The sequence below is a fragment of the Erpetoichthys calabaricus genome, chromosome 11 (genome assembly GCF_900747795.2).
Source record: "Erpetoichthys calabaricus chromosome 11, fErpCal1.3, whole genome shotgun sequence".
Classification (NCBI taxonomy): Eukaryota; Metazoa; Chordata; class Cladistia; order Polypteriformes; family Polypteridae; genus Erpetoichthys; species Erpetoichthys calabaricus.
In genome coordinates, this window is record NC_041404.2 from 22964120 (window position 1) to 22987949 (window position 23830).

Below are 23830 nucleotides of genomic sequence, written 5' to 3' on the forward strand. Positions count from 1 at the left end.
GCGTTGGAGAAGCATGGATTTTAATCACGCATTGAGTTCATCTGCTGGTCTCCCTCGTGGAATAACTGGTAATGTTTGACTAAAATCTACAGCGAGTAAAACGACATTACCTCCTATTTGTTTTTTTACGATCTCTGAGATCTTGCTTTTTTCGGTTCAAGGCTTCATAAGCTCTTTTATGTTGTATGGTGAACTTATCCCAAACCATCATCTTTGAATGTTGCAAGACTTTCACCTTGTATGTAGATCGGGGTAATTACATTCATTGCATTCCTAGTCTGAATCACAATCTGATTGTATGGGTGGTTACCTGGCATTGTAGGGTTGACACCCGTCCTTTAAAATACGGAATCGTGCCGCATTTGAGAATGAAATTGCGCGTCCCGTTTTGAATCAATACGGGACGGGATTTGTCCCGTATTTTTTTTTATCATTTTTTTTAAAGCAGCGTCTCATGCAAATCATCCCACACGCATTTTATGAAGATGCCTCCTTTCCTACTTTTGATTGGGTAATACTTCATGTCATCGTTAGTTTGATTGGTCTTTTTAACTGTCCAGTGAGGAGGGCGTGTCTTTTAAGTAGAGTCTGCAAACTGTTGGCACTGAGATGTGGCGTCAGCGCCAGAGTTGAAGCCCCTAACGTTGCGGTCAGCAAGTCGGCTAACATCCGCCATGTGCCGTCTTTCAGTTGCGAGAAGCAGATCATAGAATGGTTGAAACTGTTGCCCCTAACGTTGCGCCACGGCGTGTGGTTCGTTTATACCTCGTGTCTTCTCATTAAACTTTTATCTCGCGAATATGTTATTGCAATCCGCAGCGGGAGTGTTTCTATAAACTTAATTTAAACTTACGTTTTACATCGTGCTTTGTTTCCCTTATGAACATGCTTGTATGCTTCACTCTCTCCCTTCTCAATTGTTTAATGAATTTTTTGCTCTTCGCTGTTTGCGGCTCTTCCTTGATTTCCCCCTACTTCGTTCTTTTATCTCGCGAATATGTTATTGCAATCCTTAACGGGAGCGTTTCAATAAACTGATTGAAAATAGTTTTGCATTTACCTTTTTAGTAAAAGGCGAGCTTTTAAGCCTGAGAAATCAGCCCGTAAATGCACACGTTTAATTGCACATGTGTTAATATGTATGGTTACACAGTATTAAAAGACAGTGAACAACGTCAGTTACCTTTGTTCTCGCGTTTGAGAAAAGGCGAGCTTTTAAGCCTGAGAAATCACCCCGTAAATGCACACGTTTAATTGCACATGTGTTAATATGTATGCTTACACAGTATTAAAAGACAGTCAAAAATTAACGTCATTTACCTTCGTTCCCGCGTTTGACTCGTGCTGTAAATCTCTTCCTTGTTTTTAGTTCACGTGATTACGTAGGAGGCGTGATGACGTGATACGTGACTCCGCCTCCTCCATTACAGTATATGGACAAAAAATGTGTTCCAGTTATGACCATTACGCATAGAATTTCGAAATGAAACCTGCCTAACTTTTGTAAGTAAGCTGTAAGGAATGAGCCTGCCAAATTTCAGCCTTCCACCTACACGGGAAGTTTGAGAATTAGTGATGAGTGAGTCAGTCAGTCAGTCAGTCAATCAGTCAGTCAGTGAGGGCTTTGCCTTTTATTAATATGTATATATATATATATATATATATATATATACATACATACACACATATTTTATATATATATATATATATATATATATATATATATATATATATATATATATATATATATATATATATATATATACACACACACACACACATATACACATATATTATATATGTATATATATATATATATATATATATATATATATATATATATATATATATATATATATATATATATATATATATATCACACATATACATTGTGACAGATTAATGGTCTCCCGTGACCCCTTGAACCCTCAGACTACACGTCAGACACCAGGTAAAAGTCCAATAATGGTTTATTATTAGAAATAATAATAATAATTGTGCACAAAGCACCCTCCTCTCCACAATACTCAGTAATAATAATAACAATAATAATAATAATACACAATCCTCCACTCCCAGACGCGTTGCCCTCCTTCCACCCAGCTCAGCTCAGTGTCTGGGATTTCCCATCGTCCTTTTATACACCCTGACCCGGAGGTGTTCCTGTCCAATCCGTCCACAGTTCCTTATCCCTTCCGGGTCAGAGTAAACAGTCCTTTTCTTCAACCCGGGAGCACATCGTATCTTCCTGTCACGTGACCATGACGTACTCCTGGGTTATAGGGCACATAAGAGCCTCCGAGTCCTCCTACAGCGACTCCTGGTGGCCCCCAAGGTATCCAGCAGGGCTGCGTATAAAAACTACATAGTCCATGAGGCCCTGCTGGAACTCGGGGGACGTTCACGCTGTTGGGAGAGCTCCTCCTGGCGGCCTGGGGGTGAGAACCGGAATCGAAAGCCGGCAATCCACCACAATTCCCCCCCCTTAGTGAAGCCAACTGGGGCGAAGCGACCAGCCCCGCGAGGGACGTCCTCCTCCAGGACGACGCGTTAACCGGACCTTGGCTACGTTGTCTAGGCTCCCCAGCGAACCTTGGGGGAACGGTGTATCTTCTGTCCCACCGCTCCCCTGTCCTCTGGGGACAACTTCGCCACACGTGGCCCGGCCGATGAAAGTCGTAACACCGACGATGTCCTCCTGGTTGTCCCCCTCTGCGAGACCAGAAACATCTTGGGAACTCTGTCAATGTTTGCTCCGCCCTTCCCTCCGCCAAGGAGGGTTTTACGGCCACTTTGCTGCTCTCAGCCCTTCTCTCTGTCTTGTCAGGAGACCCGTGTTTCAGTTTGTGGATCTCCTGCTTAATCTGGGGCTTGTGCACAGCGTGAGGCTCTCTATGGAAAAGAGAGAGCCTCTTTGCTGTTTGCACGCCCGTTGTTCTACGCATTATAGGAGGCGGCATCATTAGTACCACCTCGCCCCGGGTAACAGCACTTTTCAGCTGCCCCGGTTTGATCGGCACTTCCTCCGCCCCTCCAGTAACGAGCGACAACTCCCTCATCACGCGGGTCGGGGTCTCGAGGTCCGTATCGCTCTGGGAAGCCGTCTCATACCGCTGTCCCGGTTCGATCGGACCTTCACCCGACCACTCAGTCACCATTCCACAATCTATTGTCGGGTTCACAGTGCTTTGACACCCGCTACTAATTAAACGTGGTGCCGGATCACACTGTATCCCTTTATGCTGTATGGCACAGATTTTATTTCCCTGAACCGCCCTTTTAATCTGGGGTATATCCACAGTTTGGCTCTCTCTATTAGTAAAAGAGAGCCTTTTTTCTGTCTGAACACCCTTTGATTGTTTATTAGAAGGAGGCGGCGTCTTCAGCACCTTATCGCCCCGAGAGACAGTACCTTCCAACTGCTCCGGTTTGATTGGCGCTTCCCCCGCCCCTTCTGTCATTATCCCACACTCTCGTGTAGGGCTCGCAGTGGTTTGGCACCCGCTACTTATCAAACGCGGGCCCATTTCATACTGCGTCCCTATTTCATTATATACGGTACCGGTATTTCCTACTTGTACCGCCAAATTATATAACACGGGACGCTCTTGACCAAACCGCCGCAGGTACTCGTCTACCTTTCTTAACGGCGCTTCAGCCGCAGCTCCCAGCTCTCCAACGATCTTCTTTATTGTTGCCACAATCTGTAAGAAACTGTGCACGGGCTGAAGCAACTTTTCCAGCTCGCGCACATCAAAAAAGTTATTTAATTCAGTCGGAGGCAGGCATAAGCCATCACTAGCCAAACCTCCCGGCTGGGAGCCAATGAGCACGCCCTCTCTTGGCATGTGCTCGATTGGGTTGCGCACAGGCTTCTGGGAATTGGAGTTCTTAATGTTTGAGGACCGGGTTGCCTTCTTCTGCGGACTGCGGTCTGTCTTTTTTAATTTGTCGGCAGACCAGCCAGCCATTACTCGGTCCTCCTTACCTTCTTGCGGGGTGAGCAGTGCTTCGATCGCCTCCCCCATTCCCTTCTGGAAGTCCAAGTCCGTCTCTTCCGGGTTGAAGACGTAAACAGCTGGACACTGACCTTCTCCTTCGGGGTGGGTCACGTGTCCGTCGCCAGCACCCGACATGCGGAAGTCTTTCTCGCTCGACTGCTCCACTGATGTGAGTGCACTACTGCGTTCTGCATTCTCTCCTGCCTCCTGCAGAACCTCCGGATGGACCCCTGGGAGGTATGCGCACGGGACAAAATGCGTTATTTTAAATAAGTTTTCAAATTCGCTCCCGGCACATACCTCATTTCCATCGTCCTCTTCCGGATGCTTCTCCCGAAGCACGTAGCCACTCCGTTGCTCATCATGAGAGCAGGCAATGTTGAGCCTTAGACCTCCGCTGTTGCTGGCGCTCTGCTTTGTCTTCTTCTTTCCCATGACGACCTTGGTGAAGGTAGGTTCAGGCAATGTTACTGCGTGTCTGGACGTTGTCTTCTCAGGGTTCTGTCCACAATAAAATTTATTTAAATTCAGGTCCTCTGCCAAATCCGACGGCCAGAGAATCCTGCCGAGACTACGCCAATTGTGACAGATTAATGGTCTCCCGTGACCCCTTGAACCCTCAGACTACACGTCAGACACCAGGTAAAAGTCCAATAATGGTTTATTAGAAATAATAATAATAATTGTGCACAAAGCACCCTCCTCTCCACAATACTCAGTAATAATAATAACAATAATAATAATAATAATAATAATAATAATAATAATAATACACAATCCTCCACTCCCAGACGCGTTGCCCTCCTTCCACCCAGCTCAGCTCAGTGTCTGGGATTTCCCATCGTCCTTTTATAGTACATCACGTCTGCTATCCGCTTTATGGGTGATGATTGTATTACTCTTTTTATCTTTATTTTATTTTATTGTAGAATCAACTCCTATCTGCGCACACCAGGGCGGCCGTGGGCGGATGCGTATGGTGTATTCACTCCATGTTATCGTGCATTGCGCTGTCACTGGTATTTTGATAAAAGAATTTGAACAACATATAAGAAGCGTATAAATTATTAAACAGTAAAACATTAACATTTAAGAAGTAAAGTTACATTGAGTACTACTGCAGTGCCTTCGGGTATACCTCATTTTTTCTTTGCCCATTACATGCTTAAATGTATACATTTTTTTGGTGTACCTACCCGAGAACACGCGACATATAACCGACCGTGGGAGAAGCATGGATTTTAAACACGCGTTGAGTTCATCTGCTGGTCTCCCTCGTGGAATAACTGGTAATGTTTGACTAAAATCTACAGCGAGTAAAACGACATTACCTCCTTTTTTTTTTTTTTACGATCTCTGAGATCTTGCTTTTTTCGGTTCAAGGCTTCATAAGCTCTTTTATGTTCCATGGTGTACTTATCCCAAACCATCATCTTTGAATGTTGCAAGACTTTCGCCTTGTATGTAGATCGGGGTAATTACATTCATTGCATTCCTAGTCTGAATCACAATCTGATTGTAACATCCGCTACGTGCCCTCTTTTAATTGCGAGAAGCAGATATATATAGCCAAATTCTCGCGCTTCGTTGCGGCGAAGTACTGCTTTTAATTTTTTATTAAGAAGAAAAGAAAACCTTTTTAAACGGATCGAAAATATACCAATAACAATTTGTTAAGGATCTGTTTTTTTGTGAAGCTCCCTTTTCACAGCTGTCGCGCTACAGCGTTTGTTTCGTTTATTTGACAGTATGTAGATCGTGGTAATTACATTCATGGCATTCGTTTTCTGAATCACAATCTGATTGTATGGGTGGTTACCTGCCAGGTCATGCTTGTGGTTTGTCAGCAAGTCGCCTTACGTCCGCCTCGTGCCCTCTTTCTGTTCCCAGAAGCAGATCATAGAATGGTTTTAATAGTTTACTTTCAAATAATGCAAAGAGTATGCGACATGTGTTTCTCCCTAATTCTGGGCTCATGAGGCGTACACACTCACTGCATTCCCTCTCGTGAATCGAATCTCTATCGTCAGTGCCAGAGGTGAAGCCCCTAACGTTGTGCTACGGCGTGTGGTTCGTTTATACCTCGTGTCTTCTCATTAAACTTTTATCTCGCGAATATGTTATTGCAATCCGCAGCAGGAGCGTTTCTATAAACTTAATTTAAACTTACGTTTTACACCGTGCTTTGTTTCCCTTATGAAGATGCTTGTATGCTTTACTCGCTCGCTTCTTATTGTTTCGCTCCCTTCTCAATTGTTTAATGAATTTTTTGTTCTTCGCTGTTTGCGGCTCCTCCTTCATTTCTCCCTACTGCGTTCACAGTCTTTTCACGTGATTATGTGGGAGGCGTGATGACGTGACACTCAACTCCTCCGCCCACGGCCATCGAGCTGCCGTCCATTACAGTATATTGTGAAAAAAGAGGTTCCAGTTATGACCATTACACGTTGAATTTCGAAATGAAACCTGCCTAACTTTTGTAAGTAAGCTGTAAGGAATCAGCCTGCCAAATTTCAGCCTTCCACCTACACGGGAAGTTGCAGAATTAGTGATGAGTCAGTCAGTCAGTCAGTCAGTGAGGGCTTTGCCTTCTATTAATTAGTATAGATTGTTTTTTATTCTTATGATTTTTGGACTTTGTGCTTCTCGTTATTGGTTTTGAATGACTGGATTGCAGATTTGGTGTTTGCCTTGTTTTGTCTTTTTAGGCATATCCCTTTTGCCTTATTTTACATTTTCCCCTGTTTTGTTCTCTTTTGTTTATATTAATAAGCTTTTCATTTCTAAAGATTCCTTGTTCATCTTTGTGTTATCCAGCCAGAGGTTTACAGTCCTTTCCCTTGAATTACATGTTTGTGTATTTATGAATACTTTTAAAGCCCATACCCCATTTTGGTCTTGTGCAGGCCTGAAATCAAACCTAATGAGTTTTGGGGCCTAGTTTCCTTGGATGAGGCTTATTTTTGGGTCAGACTCCAGGAAGCCTGCTCATCCTTTTTACCATTTTGTGTTGCTGCATCATTACAGATGGGACAAAACCCCACCAGTAACTGACAACTGATATCTCTGCACAAACATACTTGTCTTTGCTGAAGGATCACTCCGAGTGTCACCTCTCCCTTCTGGCAGCTGTACTCTCTGAGAGGACATGGATGCTAGTGTTGTGACGCAGCAACATAAAAAGACAAAAGGTGTGAGGCTTCAAACACGGATGCCACAAAGCAGGTCAGGATATTCACCAGCCTACCTAGATTAGGCAAGACTTCAAGGTAGCCTGAGCCCCAGTGCTACAGGCTGGTTTTGGCCTCAGTAATGTGAAATATAGTGTGTCCCAAAATATATCAAAATGTCCCAAAGGAGAGGGGATAACCATAAACCACTAGCTTATAGAGAGGTGGGAAACACAGAATCTTTATAAAAGAATGGATTGTGTTACCTTGTGTATTGGAACTCCTCCACAGACTACACCCTGGACATCTTGTAATTCATGACCAAGCATGACCAGTATTTTGAGAGACCAAGACAAGTCAAATAAGGTGCAAAAGTTGCTGATCTTTTATTGCAGTAAGTGCCAAAAACAAAAGTTGTATTTCAGTGTAATACAACTTTTTCAATAAGAGTCAAACAAGTAATGACACACCACAAATGAAAAAATATCTGTCTTACATATGTACATCTACACCCTAAAAAAAATCAGTAAAAATAAATAAATAAATGTTTCCTTCTTACAAGGATAAATTAGTGGTTCCGGAAGAGATTCCACAAGGAACAAAAAAAGACAAATAATCAAAAGGCTATAATACCCCTCCACTATTCACAGTAACTTGAGGGTCTATTCAGCAACACACTCTCTTCTCCATTAAAAGTTAATCAGAGGACAAAAGACCAAAAGGTGAAATCTAGCATCTGATTTGGCATTTTATATCTCTACAGGGTTTACTTGAGGAATCCTTTCACCCTCTAAGCGACATGCTTCTCACTAGTAACAATATTACAATATCAGTACATCAAGTCTCATGTGCACGTGCATACCGGCATGTATAGGCATTTCTCTTTCTTTCTCTGGTGGCTTTCTAAACTTTCTCTGTCCCTTTCTTTCAGCTAGCACTCATTTTACTGCAATGATCTTTTCTCACATAGTGGCAGACTGCCACTAGTATGTCAGTCCGCTTTACGCCCAGAGACATTTGGATACTTGTGGGGCTCCAAATCTCACAGGTCTGTATAAACCTCAGCTAAAGTGTGCCCTTGTACCTCGATGCATGCTCAATAATCCAGGTAAGGAAATCCTAGAAATTTGATTCTGTTCATCTGGACAAAGTTTTTAAGTGGGAGAAATATTTCGAGACTTATCCAAGTCTCTTCCTCAGTCTCAATTGACTGCAGGTTTCCCCAACCTTATAAACAGTACCTTTGCTTAATCACAGAGACTAGCACCATTGACAAAGGGCCAGTTGATCAGTGATATGCAAATTGTCCACTGATTAGTAGACGTGTGAACCATTCATAGAGGGTTGAGGAATGGCTGCAATCACAGCATTGTAAGATGGCGACAGGGTGCTCCTTTAAGACCCATTGTCTGCATGATCAATTCAGTCACGTATAACATCTCCAAGTTCCTGGCCGCTGTTCTTAACCTGGTGGTAGGCAGCTCAAAACACCACATTCAGAACACATTGGATTTCGTGGATAAAGTGAGAGAGGTCATTATGGAGGCATAAGAAACCTTGGTCTCATTTGATGTTATATCTCTATTCACTTGTGTCCCAGTGACTGAAGCAGTGGAGGTAGTACGTAAGAGATTACAGAATGACCCCACTCTCAGTAAAAGAACCTCTCTCAACGCAGACCAAGTGTGCCTGCTTTTGGAACTGTGTCTTCAATCAACATATTTCATATACAAAAGCCAGTATTACAGGCAGAAGCACGGGTGTGCCATGGGTTCCCCTGTTTCACCTATAGTAGCCAATCTATATAAGGAAGAAGTGGAAAAGAGGGCTCTATCATCCTATCCTGGAACACCACCGAGCCATTGGTTCAGATATATGGATGACACCTGGGTGAAAATCAGATCTCAGGAGGTACCACAGTTCACAGACCACATCAACGGGGTGGACAAACACATCAAGTTCACCAGAGAGGATATGAAAAATAACAAGCTAGCCTTCTTAGACTGTGAAATTTCCATCGTCAACAGGGGACATTTGAAAGTGGATGTGTACCGTAAACCCACACATACGGACCAGTATCTAAGGTTTGACTCTCACCATCCACTAGAGCACAAACTAGGTGTCATTAGGACTCTACAACACAGAGCTAACACCATTCCCACAGACTCAGAGGCCAGGGAAGCAGAAGAACACCACGTCAAAAAGGCCCTGAGTAAATGTGGATATCCCAGCTGGTCCTTTGTCAAAGCAGGGAGGACACCTAAAGAACGATCCAAGCGATTCATGAGAGAGGAAGGACATCCACTGCCTAAGCGAAAACCCTTAGTGATCCCGTATGTGTCAGGAGTATCGGAACAGCTGAGGCGCATTTTCTCAAAACACCGGGTCTCAGTGGCTTTCAAACCCCAAAACACGCTATGCCAAAGATTGGTCCATCCCAAGGATCGGGTCCCACAGCACAAACAGAGTAACATAGTTTACGCAGTTAAGTGCCAGGAGGAGTGCCGTGAATTGTACATCAGGGAAACCAAGCAGCCACTGGCTAAGCACATGTCACAACACAGAAGAGCTTCCTCGTCAGGCCAGGACTCCGCAGTCTATTTACATCTACAGGATAGTGGTCACTCCTTTAAAGATGAAGAGGTGCACATCCTGGACAGGGAGGAGCGCTGGTTTGAGAGAGGAATCAAGGAGGCCATTTACGTGAAAAAGGAACGACCATCTCTGAACAGAGGAGGGGGCCTAAGGGTACATCTGTCGCCATCTTACAATGCTGTGATTGCAGCCATTCCTCAACCCTCTATGAATGGTTCACACGTCTACTAATCAGTGGACAATTTGCATATCACTGATCAACTGGCCCTTTGTCAATGGTGCTAGTCTCTGTGATTAAGCAAAGGTACTGTTTATAAGGTTGGGGAAACCTGCAGTCAATTGAGACTGAGGAAGAGACTTGGATAAGTCTCGAAATATTTCTCCCACTTAAAAACTTGGTCCAGATGAACAGAATCAAATTTCTAGGATGTGCCCTTGTACCACTTCTGAGCCATTTTCAATGGAGTGCCCTGCATACCATCCCATTTTACTTCAGGTATGTGTACTCTTTTTAACTATTTATAATTTCTCCTAAATTGCGTACAAATGTGCATATGCCAAGTTCTACAAGTCAATTTTTTTTTTTATCATAACCAACCAATGCAGGCAAGGTTTTAAAAATGAGACTCCTTTTCCTTCTCTTTGTAAAACAAAATAAGATTATTATTGCTATTGTGCGTCAGTACATAATTTTACTCTTGTACTCATGTTATGCTAAAATGAAAGTAAAGAGAGAATGTAAGTCTTCCTCACTACCACCAACCGGGGACCAAATAAAAAGTTATCATTGAAAATATATCAGTCAGTCCCATGAATCTTGTTTGGTTAGCTAATAATTAAGTTATCTAAATATCTATCAATTTTAAATATGGTCAGTCACTGTGCTTGGGGTTGTTGGCAGGTTTGCCACTCCAGCCACTGTAAAAAAACTCACACTGTTCCACTGTAGTGCTGAGAGGTCACCCAGTGCACACGGGTCCCAATTCAGGTGGTTCGATGTGTGGAAGGTGCGGCAACGTGCTATCAGCACATGCTCCCAACTTCTGTGCTTCACCCAGGTGACTTTCACAAACCTTAATGTGAAGAAGGAGAGAGGAGAAGAAAAAACATTTTTGAGTCATTTTATTACTAATATATTATCAGTTTATGCATTATAGCTGTCTCATACAAAAAAAAGGCAATCATGGATGCATCTATTCTGTATATTAAATAGCACAACTGTGAAAGCTGACTGCCATCTGCTGGACGCATACAGGTCTTTTTTTTTCAGAAATATTACAATGCATTTGCTTGTTTCTCTTTACTCTGCACTGAATCCAATACTCCATACATAGTATGTACTGTATATATGGTTATTTACAACAAAAATAACTGAAATATTATTTTATGTTTCACACAAAATATTACTAGTGTTTTCCTGGAGAGAAGAAGATTCTCATATTGCTTGAAAATCAGAATCATGTCAAGTAAAGTTATCTAAAAGTAACATGCTACATGAAGAATTATTAACTTTTGATCAGGTGAAAGTACTTACAATTGTAATTACATATGCCACAAATATTAATCATACATGAAGAATAATTTCCCCAATAACAATTTTCTAATGTCTTGCTATTAAATACAATGATTAATTAATTAATACATGTTACGAGTGTAGATCAGTCCCAGCTGCTTTAGTAGGCACCATGTTAGTCCTAAAAGGCCATGGTGCAAGACAGGCACAGACCTCAGCCTGGAAAACAGACTTGAAAATTTTGTGAAAATAATGGAAAGACTCAGTGAATGAAGAAAAAAAAAGAGTTCACTTTAGTCACTACGACTTTCATTTTGACCTTAGTACTATGGTGTTGTACTGTGTTAGCCATTATGAATGTAGTGAAAAGTCAAGCAAAATGACACCTTGTATTGGCTAACTAAAAAGATTACAATATGCAAGCTTTCGAGGCAACTCAGGCCCCTTCTTTAGGCAAGACTTGCCTGAAGAAGGGGACTGAGTTGCCTCGAAAGCTTGCATATTGTAATCTTTTTTGTCATTTTGACCTTAGAAATTGCTTGATATTCTCAGATTCAGTGTTTTGACCCTAGCTCACTTGACAATTGATCAACTTTAAAAGAATATCCAACTGAAAAAAAAAGTACAAAAAATAAAAAACCATACTACAAATTACAACAAGAGTGCAGTATTGACAGACGCAGAATACTGGAAAAAGATCCAATATTAAGAACAGGCACTAGTGTACCATTTCTACTACTGTACCGTAGAATCAGCAGAATCAAACCCAGGAAGGAGGAAACAAAACAGATCTTGATTATAGGTTTCACACTGTATGAGGCAGAACAATCAACACAACAAACACTGTGTGTATGCATAAATATTTTAAAACTAGACACAAAGACAAAAGAGTTGGGGCACCACCTTGGTGACTCCGTATAACTGGATTTAGAAAAGCAAAGAAAACTCGCAGTAAATGCAGAGTAGTCTTTTCAGACTGGAGTTCTGGATAGGAACTGAAGCAAGATGTCAGATTTCCAGGTTATGAATTCAAGTGGCAGGAATTTCAATGTTGACAGGTAAGAAGGCATGTTTCAGTATATCAATATTTAGGGGTAAAAAGAATTTAATTAAAATGTGGTGATGGAGAAAAAACAAAAATTTGTCTTTTTTTTTTGGTTGATATTTGTCATTAATTATGCTCTAGTAAGTGGGACATTCTAACGCACAGCATCCTCAGTTTTGTCACAGTGGTAACACTGATCACACAGAGAAAAGCGTTGTGCCGGTTTATGGAAATTAAGGTGGTCTGACATCAGTTGTAGAGAGGGGAGTTTTCCTCCTTCATGAATCAAGAGCGAATAGATGATTAAATGTAACCAGGATACACAGCATAATTTCTTTACCCACAATACATAATCTGACAAAGTAAGACATGCCCTTCAAAATGATACATAGGCCATGGGTCTTCAATAATGGATATGTGTGCTATGGATACTTATTTGAAAGCAGTAAAAGTAGAGAAAAATAATCCAGTGTACTGCTTCAAAACAGTAAAACTAGAAATATTACTTGTAGATACTTAATAAAAAAAAATTTCTGGGTGTTCCTGATATATTAACTGACACTTTTACAGTGTTTGGAAGCTTTTTTCAATATCTATGGAAATAAGAATAACTAGCCAACCCGCGGCGTACCATACGCCGCATAATCAGGCCGCTTTTTTAATGATTTTTAAGCACAGGGAAAAAATTAACATTTGAAAAATCCGGAGGAGAGGGGAAGGACGCCCATTACGCCCCATCCGTCATGCTAGTCTGCTGATTTCTCATTCAGTAACCTGTGAGTAGTGATGGGCGGAGTGAAGCCTCACGAAGCATCAACACGTTTGAAGCAATTGTGTCGGAAATCGTATCAAAGCTTCGAAGCATTTGACACTCACCTCTCTCGTGACACCTCCTGGCCATTTTCATTAACGTTACAGAAACTTATGATACACTTCAATGACGTCTGTTAAAAGTCGTATTGCTTTTATTTTTTAGTAGCTACAGACTGACAACGAAGAGAAGGGTTCGTCAGCAGCTTGTAGTGTGTAATGTCTAAAAAATATAAATATAACTAACGCTGACAGGCAGAATGCACTATACGATAGCAAGAGTTAAACAAAATAAGACGCCTCACCTCATGCATTCCCGGCTCTTTCAATTAGTATTTACTTTTGCACTGTATCATTATACTCGCTCCTGTTATTAGTATTATAATTAACCCTGATCTTTTCTTGAGATCACATTTAATAGCCTTAAATGTTTTCTTTGGTCTGTCTTAATTAAAACGGAGTAGACAGAAAATAAAGGTTTATCCCTGTACTTTGCCATGATATAGGTAAGCACATTTGAGAAAGAAAATGTGAAATCCTTAAATCACAGATGTCATTATTCGATCAAGTATTAAAATCTGCAGTGCTTCGAAAGCTCGACACAGTGTCGAAACCTGAGTATCGAGCGGCCCATCACTACCTGTGAGTCACGTAGAGTTTTCATTGTTGTTTGCGATTCTGGCCGCTTTTCGCGTACTGAGTTGTTCCGGAGTCACAGTTGAGAAACAGTTTTTTAATGTCTTTTAAGCACAGGGGAAAAAAATGAACATGTGGCCCGGTGCATTCTTTAACTGCCTTGTGGCGCTGTAGTAGTACGGATGCTTTGCAGTAAGGAGACAGTGGAAGATTGTGGGTTCGCTTCGCGGTTCCTCCCTGTGTGGATAACAAATTATCCGCGACAAACAAACTGTTTTACACGCTGCAAACCAATCCGTGCCGCTTTTTCAATGTTTTTTAAGCAGAGGGAAAAAAATGAACATTTGCAAAATCCGTAACGCTGCTTTCAGTAAGTACAATGCACACGCGTTTAATTTGTCAGCCACTTTTTGCCAGCTGTCTTTTCTGGTTTGGGCCGCTTTTGCAGTGTTACCTCTTGTGTATATTATATCTTGAAATCCTTCGAGTTGCTAATTAACTAACTAACACCCACCCACTCAGCTTGTGTGAAAAAAATGCGCCCGTTCTTTCATCATTTTGTTGCAGCCTATCAAAGACTTGCTGATCATGTTTTGTAGACTCAATATATATTGGCTTTTCACTCAGCGCGAGGGCGGGCATTCATCTCGGATTATTACATCTTGCTAGACTAATCTGCTACACGGCTGCGTTTGAAAAACCGACTTATCCTGGATGAGTTTCACCGGCATTAATGATTAGGAATCTGGTTGGAACAAAACCCTGCAGCCACAGGGGTTCACCAGGACTGAGTTTGGCAAACACTGCTGAACAGAGACGAAACCGACTCAGGTGAGGAGTGGGGGCGGGCAAAGTAGTTGCAGCTATTGATTATTCAGTGTTGTTTGCCTGGGTGTCTGATCTGCTCAACAGGATCTATACATATTAATAAAAGGCAAAGCCCTCACTGACTCACTGACTGACTGACTGACTGACTGATTGACTGACTGACTGACTGACTCACTCATCACTAATTCTCAAACTTCCCGTGTAGGTGGAAGGCTGAAATTTGGCAGGCTCATTCCTTACAGCTTACTTACAAAAGTTAGGCAGGTTTCATTTCGAAATTCTATGCGTAATGGTCATAACTGGAATACATTTTTTGTCCATATACTGTAATGGAGGAGGCGGAGTCACGTATCGCGTCATCACGCCTCCTACGTAATCACGTGAACTAAAAACAAGGAAGAGATTTACAGCACGAGTCAAACGCGGGAACGAAGGTAAATGACGTTAATTTTTGACTGTCTTTTAATACTGTGTAAGCATACATATTAACACATGTGCAATTAAACGTGTGCATTTACGGGGTGATTTCTCAGGCTTAAAAGCTCGCCTTTTCTCAAACGCGAGAACAAAGGTAACTGACGTTGTTCACTGTCTTTTAATACTGTGTAACCATACATATTAACACATGTGCAATTAAACGTGTGCATTTACGGGGTGATTTCTCAGGCTTAAAAGCTCGCCTTTTACTAAAAAGGTAAATGCAAAACTATTTTCAATCAGTTTATTGAAACGCTCCCGTTAAGGATTGCAATAACATATTCGCGAGATAAAAGAACGAAGTAGGGGGAAATCAAGGAAGAGCCGCAAACAGCGAAGAGCAAAAAATTCATTAAACAATTGAGAAGGGAGAGAGTGAAGCATACAAGCATGTTCATAAGGGAAACAAAGCACAATGTAAAACGTAAGTTTAAATTAAGTTTATAGAAACGCTCCCGCTGCGGATTGCAATAACATATTCGCGAGATAAAAGTTTAATGAGAAGACAAGAGGTATAAACGAACCACACGCCGTGGCGCAACGTTAGGGGCAACAGTTTCAACCATTCTATGATCTGCTTCTCGCAACTGAAAGACGGCACATGGCGGATGTTAGCCGACTTGCTGACCGCAACGTTAGGGGCTTCAACTCTGGCGCTGACGCCACATCTCAGTGCCAACAGTTTGCAGACTCTACTTAAAAGACACGCCCTCCTCACTGGACAGTTAAAAAGACCAATCAAACTAACGATGACATGAAGTATTACCCAATCAAAAGTAGGAAAGGAGGCATCTTCATAAAATGCGTGTGGGATGATTTGCATGAGACGCTGCTTTAAAAAAAAATGATAAAAAAAATACGGGACAAATCCCGTCCCGTATTGATTCAAAACGGGACGCGCAATTTCATTCTCAAATGCGGCACGATTCCGTATTTTAAAGGACGGGTGTCAACCCTACAGTGCCAGGTAACCACCCATACAATCAAATTGTGATTCAGACTAGGAATGCAATGAATGTAATTACCCCGATCTACATACAAGGTGAAAGTCTTGCAACATTCAAAGATGATGGTTTGGGATAAGTTCACCATACAACATAAAAGAGCTTATGAAGCCTTGAACCGAAAAAAGCAAGATCTCAGAGATCGTAAAAAAAACAAATAGGAGGTAATGTCGTTTTACTCGCTGTAGATTTTAGTCAAACATTACCAGTTATTCCACGAGGGAGAACAGCAGATGAACTCAATGCGTGTTTAAAATCCATGCTTCTCCCACGCTCGGTTATATGTCGCGTGTTCTCGGGTAGGTACACCAAAAAATGTATACATTTAAGCATGTAATGGGCAAACAAAAAATGAGGTATACCCGAAGGCACTGCAGTAGTACTTAATGTAACTTTACTTCTTAAATGTTAATGTTTTACTGTTTAATAATTTATACGCTTCTCATATGTTGTTCAAATTCTTTTATCAAAATACCAGTGACAGCACAATGCACGATAACATGGAGTGAATACACCATACGCATCCGCCCACGGCCGCCCTGGTGTGCGCAGATAGGAGTTGATTCTACAATAAAATAAAATAAAGATTAAAAGAATAATACAATCATCACCCATAAAGCGGATAGTAGACATGACGTACTATATGTGTACCAGATTTCAAGTCAATAGGTGAAACGGTTTGCGAGCTACAGGTGATTTAAAATCCTGGACAGACACACAAATTGCCACGGTAGCAAATTACAGAAGAAGATTTTACTGTTTAATAATTTATATTTATATGAAATGTGCTTCTTATATATTACTTCATATTCTCATATGATAATGATGTTAATATTTATATTGATTTCTATGTTATTGAAACTGCATGTATGTGTGTATATGTATATATATATATATATGTATATATATATATATATATATATATATATATATATACTAACAAAATACCTGCGCTTCGCAGCGGAAAAGTACTGTGTTAAAGAGGTTATGAAAAAAAAGGAAACATTTTAAAAATAACGTAACATGATTGTCAATGTAATTGTGTTGTCATTGTTATAAGTGTTGCTGTCTTTTATATATATATATATATATATATATATATATATATATATATATATATATATATATATATATATATATATAATATACACACACACATAAACATTTATATACATATACATATATATACATATCTACATATACACATATCTACATATATATACACACATACATAAACACACACATAAGACTTATTGACTGAAACGGGCTTTCACAAAAAAAGTTAGGGCTTTGCTACAGGATACACCCTCCACAAGTTAACCAAGTAAAAATAAAATATATATTTCTGTTTTATTTAAACCTTTTAAGTTCGTATGCATAGCCGCATTTGGCTGTTTAATTTTTTTTTTCTTTCTTCAGTAATATTTAATCTCCTTAAAGAAAAACAACATATCCATTTTACTTTTTTTGTATCTCTGTAGTAATATTTTAGTGTAAAAGAATAACCAGTATTTAAACCTTTTATGTTACTTTATACATTTATTTTACACAATGTTGAAAAATTAATAAGAAAGCTACATATTTTGGCAGCTGCTGCTTTCATTTTGAATGAAATGAAAAAAGCTCTCCAAGAGAAAACGTCAATGAAGAAGAAACAGTTTGCACTATCTAAAAATCAGAAACCCTCATTTATAAAAGTTTGCTGCAGATGACTTAACTGAAAATAAATGAATAGTTCCTATGTGTATAATACATATTTATCTATTTTACTTATGCCTTTATTCCACCAACTTACAACATCTGAGGTACAATTTGTTACATTACTTTTGTTTTTTGCAGCACAGGCAGGTGAAGTGACTTCCTCAGGGTCACACAGTGGTGTCAGTACCACGATTTGAACTGACAAGCTCCGGGTTTGCTGAAATATTACTGAAGAAAGAAAAAAAACGAAAACGGGCAAATGGGGCTATGCATACAAATGTCCATCCGTCCATTATCCAACCTGCCATATCCTAAATACAGGAGCCAATAAGTAGATATGTATATATACAGTATATATATATATATATATATATATATATATATATATATATATATTCTAGGTTATGTAAACATATATATACATAAACATATATACTTATATACATATCTACATATACACATATATATATATATATATATATATATATATATATATATATATACACATATACAAATTTACATATCTACATATATATATATATATATATATATATATATATATATATATATATATATATATATATAGATAGATATAAATATAGACATACATATATACATACATACATTCACACACATATATATAGAGCAAAATACCCGCGCTTCGCAGCGGCGAAGTACTGCTTTACAATTTTAAATAATAAACTGAGGGAAATTATACCAATAATTATTTGTTAAGGATCTCTTTGTATACCATGTTGTCAGTTTGCCCCTCCAGTTGTAATATGACCAAGTTGTGCGCTGAGCTTACTCTTGAGCATGCAATGTATACTTGGCCATGTGAAAAGCAAATCAAGAACAGCAAGACCGCGCCAGCTGCGGAGCTCAGCTCGGAGCGAAATGAAGTGAATGAAATGAGGTGAATGGGAGGGGAGATGATCACGTGACTCCAACACCCGTCAGTTCAAATCCTGGTACTGACACCACTGTGTGACCCTGAGGAAGTCACTTCACCTGCCTGTGCTGCAAAAAACAAAAGTAATGTAACAAATTGTACCTCAGATGTTGTAAGTTGGTGGAATAAAGGCATAAGTAAAATAGATAAATATGTATTATACACATAGGAACTATTCATTTATTTTCAGTTAAGTCATCTGCAGCAAACTTTTATAAATGAGGGTTTCTGATTTTTAGATAGTGCAAACTGTTTCTTCTTCATTGACGTTTTCTCTTGGAGAGCTTTTTTCATTTCATTCAAAATGAAAGCAGCAGCTGCCAAAATATGTAGCTTTCTTATTAATTTTTCAACATTGTGTAAAATAAATGTATAAAGTAACATAAAAGGTTTAAATACTGGTTATCCTTTTACAGTAAAATATTACTAAAGAGATACAAAAAAAGTAAAATGGATATGTTCTTTTTCTTTAAGGAGATTAAATATTACTGAAGAAAGAAAAAAAAAATTAAACAGCCAAATGGGGCTATGCATACAAACTTAAAAGGTTTAAATAAAACAGAAATATATATTTTATTTTTACTTGGTTAACTTGTGGAGGGTGTATCCTGTAGCAAAGCCCTAACTTTTTTTGTGAAAGCCCGTTTCAGTCAATAAGTCTTATGTGTGTGTTTATGTATGTGTGTATATATATGTAGATATGTGTATATGTAGATATGTATATATATGTATATGTATATAAATGTTTATGTGTGTGTGTATATTATATAATATATATATATATATATATATATATATATATATAAAAGACAGCAACACTTATAACAATGACAACACAATTACATTGACAATCATGTTACGTTATTTTTAAAATGTTTCCTTTTTTTTCATAACCTCTTTAACACACTACTTCTCCGCTGCGAAGCACGGGTATTTTGCTAGTTATAAATAAAAGGAAAACAATGTGAAGGCAATGTCACAGGTGATCCTGTGGTATAGCGGGTCCACAGCTCCCCTTCAAAAGCCCATTTTTAAATAAATAATCATCGCACTCACAGTGTAGCGAGGAGCGTGGAAGTGTGGCTGAAACGGTTTCCGGGTAGACTCGTGCTTCGGGCATTTCTCCCCTGTGCAGTGTGTGAGTGAGTGAGGAGAGAGAGAGAAAGCCGGTACGTTAGAGTGAGCGAGAGCAGGCTCGAAGGCAATGTATTCCTGTGGTATAGCGGGTCCATAGCTCCCCTTCATTTTTAATCAGGCGACTGACAGTAGTGGAGTCAGGCACAGAGAAGGTCAGCTGCAGAGAGAGCGTCTCGACTGTTGCAGGGCCTGAAGCAGGTGAGATGCTAATGAAAAAGAGGCACAGGGCTTATTGGTTTTTAAAGACTGCTTCCTTCATTGTGTTTTAACTTCAGTTTTAAAGGATTGCGTGTCTCTCTCTTGCGCTGCCTGTGTGTGCCTGTGTCTCTCTGTGGCGCTGCCTCTGTGTGTGTGCGTGGCTCTCTCTCACGCGCTGCCTGTGTGTGTGCTTGTCTCTCTCTAGCGTTGCCTCTGTGTGTGTGTGTGTGTGTGTGCCTCTGTCTCTCTGGCGCTGCCTGTGTCTGTGCGGCTCTCTCTCTCGCGCTGCCTGTGTCTGTGCGGCTCTCTCTCTCTGGTGCTGCCTCTGTGTGAACCAAGATTCCACTGAGGTTGACTAATGAAAAGTCAACGTGGCTCAGAGCTGCAAGTGGACTGTGGCACAGACAAACAGAAATGACGGCATGTTTTTCGAGGCGTCGTGTCCGAGTTGGTGGGCGTGGCTGTGATTTTTTCGTCGTATCCAATGGTCTAAGAGTTGGTGGGCGTGGCTCCTTCCTGCGTGCGCCATTGCCGTCTTACTTGTCGGCGGTTTAGTGAATCCACGCCCCTTCCGCCGTGCTTTCCATGGGTGGCTACTTGTCTCCCGGCTTAGTGAATTATATATATAGATATTCAAAGTGTGATTTAGTAAAAATGTTACTGAACTATGCAGCTTATTCAGTTGCAACATACTGTATGTGTGTAAAAGTGTTGATTGGTGAAATCGGACAACACATTTTTTGCATCAAATATGTTGTGTTTGCCTTTGACCTTGTTCAACAAATATTTTTCTGGAAATTCACTGTGCAGCTGTGTAGGCGAGCATTTTTTTTTTTCAAGTGTCCCATTATACTTTGTGAGATCAGCATAACATCAAAGAGCCATGCACTGAACTTTCATGCATGCCTACTGTAAGATTGTTGCAGGTATGGTAAATGCTGGGTCACAAGGCCACAAGGGGAAAAAATACTGTTCAAACTACTTAATTGAACATATGCAATATGTCACCATCATTAAACGATTAAATATGCTAAATTCAATAAAAGATCATTTTATTTTTTCTCTAAAATTTTTAGGTGGTAGAGTCAATGTTCAGCTTGAAGCTGTCTCTCATAAACACCAAACAAATTTTTAGAAAGCAAAACTTTTGAAAAATTTCTTATCCAGTATTCTGTGTCTAATGTGACAGTTTTATCTGGTGCAGGTCATAACTCTCGCAGGTATTTACAGAAAGTATATTTGTTTCTATTTTTATATTAGTTGTGAAAGTAACAGAAGCAATAGCAACAAGCATGTCATATTCCCAAGAGTCAATACATGATTTGGCTCTAAAAACTAATTAAATTTAACTCATAAATTTTGCTGCAGTCTGACTAGAAACAGTTTTGCTATTGTTAGTTACTTTCTATTGTAAGTTTTGTTTTGTAAAACAGTTTATCATGATAACTGCAACTAAAAGCCTTTCGTTCATTTTCCCAACCCACTTTTTCCATTAGTGGGTTCTGCAAAAAGTGCTATATATTGGTGCGAAGTACACTAGTAAGAATTTGTCAAATACAAGAAATGTTCATATATAATCTTTACCATGGTTTAGCACATCAAGAAAGCTGCCTTTGTTACTTGTAACAAAAGTGACGCACATGTTGTAATGGTGTAGTGGGTGTTCAGTTACCTTCATACACAACATGGCATATGGCAGTACAGTTATGGACATGGAAAAAGAAGGTAAAGAATGAACAGCAGTCTTTCTTTGTGAAAACAAAAGGACTGATGGAACATGGCACTTGGCCATGAATGAGGTGCCTTTAAGAAAATAAAATTATATGATTTGAGTACAGCTATACTGAATTGCTTGTGCATGTACTGCATCAGATAAACACACTTGCACATATTGTATGTTACTATCCAAATGTGAAATGCTGTCTCACTTTCCATCAGGTAACTATACAGAAACCATTGAAAAATATCAGTTATAATTAATCATTCACCTTTTTTTAGTGATAAAAAAGATCATATACTAATCTTAAAACTATCCAGTTACTTCACTTTGATAAAAAGTATATAAAGTCATCTGAAATTGCACTGTAATCGTTTTACATACTTGGAATGCAAAGTACACATCAATTCCCCAGCATCAATTTGACATGGGGAAAGGAAAACATGCGAGGTGGCACATTGTGGATGGAGTGAGCTGCATGTAAAGAGGACAGCACTGGAAGGAGGCTCACTCAGGATGTGTCTACAGACATGGCAGACATAATGATGATAGCAAGAGCAAGAATAAATAATGAGCTTTCTTTGTGATTTCTTTCTTTGGACTGATTTAACATAGTACTTACCTATGAATGAAGTACTTTTTAGAAAAACATGTGATTTGAGTACAGTTATGTTAAAATTATGTTGTATGTATTGAATCATGTACACACACTTACACGAACTGAATAACAAACATACATAATTTAACACAATCAAAGAACGCCGACTGTTTATTCTTACTTTTGCATACATTGTTGGGTATGCTGTCTATGAATATGAAGTACACAACCAGCATCAATTTTACATATGCTATGCTATTTACATGCACCTTGCGTTATTCACAATATGCCATCATGTTTATTCTCCTTTCCCTATGCCAGATTGGTGACATCTTCCACATTATCCCCATATCTATGCATGTTCTTCTCCAACATCACAATAATGTACAGGAGTGTGGGTATGTGTGTGAGTGTGCCCTAAAATGAACTTATGCCATATGACACCTGGATAGGCTCCAGGTACCCAAAACCCTGAAAACAAATTAAGTTATTTGGTAAACAAGTGATTTTCAAAATGTTGTCCTTTATCCAAATAGCAATTGCTGACAATATAATTTATTTGTATGCCACTTTTTCATACAAAGTGGAAGCTAACTTTATAAATATTAAAAGTAACATAAGTCATTTAGTGCAGGCAGTCTTAGAGTGTCTGATGGTTATCATGTAAAATGTCACTATCAAATCTGACAAATATTTTCTACAGTTAGATGGTAGGTATGGAGAGGAAAACATAAACTCCAGCCAGCAAAAGTACTGGAGAAGAAAACCTCACCTGAGAATTCTACAGTAATACCTGCCGATCTCATCATAACATGATCATCTTCATCCTTTCTGTCATCAAAGGAGGCTACAGAGTACTTAGGTCTGCCGGAGGCAGCGTAGCTTGCCAATACAGAAACGGAACTGGAAACAAAAAGCAAAGATAAAAATAATGATTAGTTCCTGGAAAATTAAAATAAGCACAAGAAGGTTTGATAACAGTTGTACTTAATTAAAATAGCCTTAGTAAAACTGTAAAGCTTAAAATATGTGACTATGCAGCATTACTTTCAATCTGTAACAGCCAATTATATTACAAGTTATGAATGGGCCAAATAAAATGTTCTTAAGATTTTTTTTAACCTCGTTGGCTTTAATCCCAAGAATAACTCGGGCTCGGAATTCTAGACAATTATGATTAAACATGAGTGAGGCTTGGGTATAATTATACCCTTTATAGTGGTAAACTTAAATAACTCTCAAGACCGTATTCTGATGCCACCCAGTCATTGAAATAAGTTAATGCTGTGAAAAATCAGATTTCTATGCGTTCTTCCACTTTATGCTAACTCTATGATAACTTACCAATATTCATGAGTGGGGCAGAGACTCCAATGAAAAACATAACACCAAACGAAAAGCCGTAAAGGTAGTTTTAGAAGGATCTGAAACTGAAGCATTGCTTGAAT

General features: G+C 39.5%; 2 long non-coding RNA genes across 2 annotated transcripts in view; one reads left to right on the top strand and one right to left on the bottom strand.

The window, feature by feature from the left end:
- Positions 1–23830, top strand: part of LOC127529566 (uncharacterized) — a 71472-nt gene that overhangs the window by 34235 nt on the left and 13407 nt on the right. The gene's annotated exons all lie outside the window — the stretch shown is intronic.
- Positions 7553–23302, bottom strand: LOC127529562 (uncharacterized). The gene is made up of 3 exons (XR_007936187.1): positions 23155–23302; positions 10208–10839; positions 7553–8255 (listed from the first exon to the last, which is right to left on the bottom strand). It is a non-coding gene; the product is annotated as an uncharacterized LOC127529562 (long non-coding RNA).